Source organism: Phocoena phocoena, chromosome 8, assembly GCF_963924675.1.
Source record: "Phocoena phocoena chromosome 8, mPhoPho1.1, whole genome shotgun sequence".
In the NCBI taxonomy this organism is placed as follows: Eukaryota; Metazoa; Chordata; class Mammalia; order Artiodactyla; family Phocoenidae; genus Phocoena; species Phocoena phocoena.
Genome location: NC_089226.1, coordinates 72,479,501 through 72,482,794, shown reverse-complemented (window position 1 = coordinate 72,482,794; position 3,294 = coordinate 72,479,501).

The window sequence follows — 3,294 nt, the reverse complement described above, 5'->3', positions numbered from 1 at the left end:
GCCTATAGCACCAGTTCCAACAATGGTGATCTTACTCTGGGAGACTTTATCTTCTTCAATTAGATTCTCAATAAGCTGCTCCAGTTGACATTTTGAGAACCTGATAGGGATAATGCAATTTCAGTGAAATCAAAGTCCCTGAATTAATCACTCTCATACCTACCGATGTACTAACCACACTGAACATCTAAGTAACTACCTCTTGAGTTTGCAGAATTTTGGAGCCAGGAGCAGGGGGTAGCCAAAGAAAAGAATTCCTGGTCTAGGGGTGGAACACGGACCAGTCTATCTATCCGTATTAGGGATTGGGGAACCAACAGGTTTTTAAAGGTTCTCCCTGCCCCCAGCCACCATTTTCGCTCCAGTCCCAGTCACTCACAAACGCTTAGCGTGGCGCAACAGCCTGAATGTGCAACGTACGGCCGTTAGGCTGCTTTTTAAAGTTACACCAGTTAAAAAAAGACGGCAAAGTCCGTTGAGGTGTGAAGCACAGCAACAGTTACTCCCTGAACCGTTCCGCAAGCACACTCCCACGCATGGCTCTCCTCCGTCAGCACGCAAGCTCCGCCCCCGGCCAGCCCAGGCGCAGGCGCATTGGCTCAGGCTTGTCTTCTGGCCCGAGGGCGTTCCGCGCCACCTGTGGTTATGTTCTCTTAATACCGGTAGGTGGTATTCTAGACGGTCTTGAAGAGTGTGCAAGAGAGGGATGTTGCCGTGTTGTTTCATTTCCTTCAGCCGGCCTAGGCTTCGGACTGATTTTAGGGCGAAGCTTTTTGGAGGCCAGACTACCACAAGGGGCCAGGCTCGAAGCCGTCGTGGGAAAGAACTCTCCTGGGAGCGCCCCATAATCTCCAGTGGACCAGCTAAAACCAGCATCCTGAGGACGGTGCTTCCAAATCTGAATTGATAGTAACTAGTGGAGGCGAAATTGAAGATGGGCAGCTATCTTGGGACATATGTGGCAGAGCTCAAGGCCTGAACTGACCTAACTTACCTCTCTATGAGAGGGCATGCTGAAGGGACCTGGGCCCTGAGGACGAAAAGGAATTTAAGCAAAGAGCAGACTTGGGAATGATCAGCCTGAGTTTCAGAAACAAACTTTTCAATGCACTTACATGCCCTTGTCCAAGCATTTATTTGCAGGAATTTAAAAAATTATGATTAAGTTCTATAACTTCAGGACTGAGTGGTGAAATAAAGTTTGAATTTCTCTTGAGAGAACAGAGGGTAGTAATGAAAAGGAAAGGCCATGTCTAGTTTTCTAAGGGTGATTTTAATTTATGCCAAGGATTTATTTATAACTCACAGAAGGGGACACAACCTCCTCTGTCATCTTTTGTCATCACTTGCATTTGAATCCTTTTCAGAATCTAAAGGATAATCATTTTCTGTATCAAAGCCTGTAGTTTGTTTTTAATGTGAGTTAGATCATGCAGTGAGGCTGCTTAAAACCCTTCAATGGCTTTCCATTACACTTAACCAGTTTTTACCACAACCTAAGAGACATTCAAGACTTGGCCACCTTCTGTCCCTCCAACTTCATCTCAAGACACTCACCACACTTCCCTCCAGCTTTTGGACAGCTTTTTCCTGTTCCATATATCTGGAAAGTTCTTCCCCAGCCCCTCTCAAAGTTGATTCCTCACTTTCAGTTTTGAACATAAATGGCACTTCCTCTAGCTTTCCTTGACTAATGTCTCAACTACCATCAGCTCCCTACATCTCTCCTGTTTCTCTTATGGCGCTTTTCACAACCTACTACCAGCCCCAAGCAAGGGGTTCACAGGAGTGGCAGTGACTGTTGGTCCTGTACTACCACTTGCTTGTGTGCTTCCTTCCACAGCAGCTCCTGGCCCTTGTACCTCATTTACCACAGGACTGTGAGCGAGACACAGCTGACCTGGATGACCTCCAGATTCAAGCTCTACACCTGCCTCAGGCCAAAAGAGGGGTCATTTTAGTAGTGACCAAACTCCTGCTCTAGGTGAAAAGAGGCTCTTCGTTCATACCTGCCCAAGGCACATGTTCTGAACTCCCCTTTGCTTCCTCCATTAACTGGCAACTTGTGTGAGATGAGCCTAAGTCCTGCTTAATCCACTTCCCAAGGTTATTAAGACTAAAATGAGATACAACAGTAAAAATAATCAGGGCTCCTAGCAGAGCTGGCCTACCCTTGCCTGGCGCAGGAAGGTGCAAGGTGAACATGGAACACATAATGTACCAGAAAGTAAGGAAGCTTTGTAAGATTAAATCTGAAAATTCATGAAAGATTAGTTTAATACATCTGTTAAGCATTTTTTGTCACGTTGATACTGGCTAATTTATTGTATGAAATAATACGAAGTAAGGGTAAATATTTTTTTTTTAAAGACTGAAGATGCATCAAAGTCTACAAAAGGCTATGGGAATAATTGCACATTTCTTTGGGGGGTAATTAAAAAGTTCTTAGATAGTGGTAATAGCTGCACAGCTATGTGAGTCCACAGAATTGTACACTTTAAAAGGGTGAATTTTGTGCTGTGTAAATTATATCTTAAGGCTGTTATTTTTTTCAAAGCCTATATGAAAGCAAATCCTATTATAAGAGCTAATTGTCAAGCCTATGTAGGTTAGTCTTGTCCTTCTACATTTGAGACACATTAAAAAACAAAACAAAACATAATTCTTTCCCTTATCTAGCTCTCAAGAAGGAAACTTTGGAAAAAAAAATCCTGGAGGAGTGATGACCATAAAGTTGTTCTAGTTAACCTCTATAAGTATGGTTTTTAGGCCTGGAGAAGGTCACAGTTATAGAAATATTTTAAGGGAAATCTAAAGAAAATTTTTGTTTTTCTTTTAAAGAAAATTTTTTGAGTAGACAACCACCAGGACTATTTGGTTTAAAATTGTTAAGTACCATTATGTTACTGCCTCCAGAGAGTAAAGGTTATTAAAAATTTCTGTCCCCCTGTAATGGCAAAGTACCACTGCTTATGTTCAGTTGGCAAATAATGTTTTTTACGTTCATGTATAGAATGTTACCTGTGTGAACTGTAGGGTACAAGTTATGATCAGCACTATAATCAAGTTAACTCAGTACTTTGGGCCTTAGTATATTAAAACAACTGATTACAATGGAAATGGTAACAAAACAGCTAGTCAATCTAGTCACACCCTTAATATATTAATTCTTATTAAAGTCTGGTCATTAGAAACAGTACCCCTTAAAAAATCATCATAGTGTTGCCCAAGAATAACCTAATGGCTTCCATTAATGTAATTAACAAATAACAGCTTTATCACTTTGTATCTTAA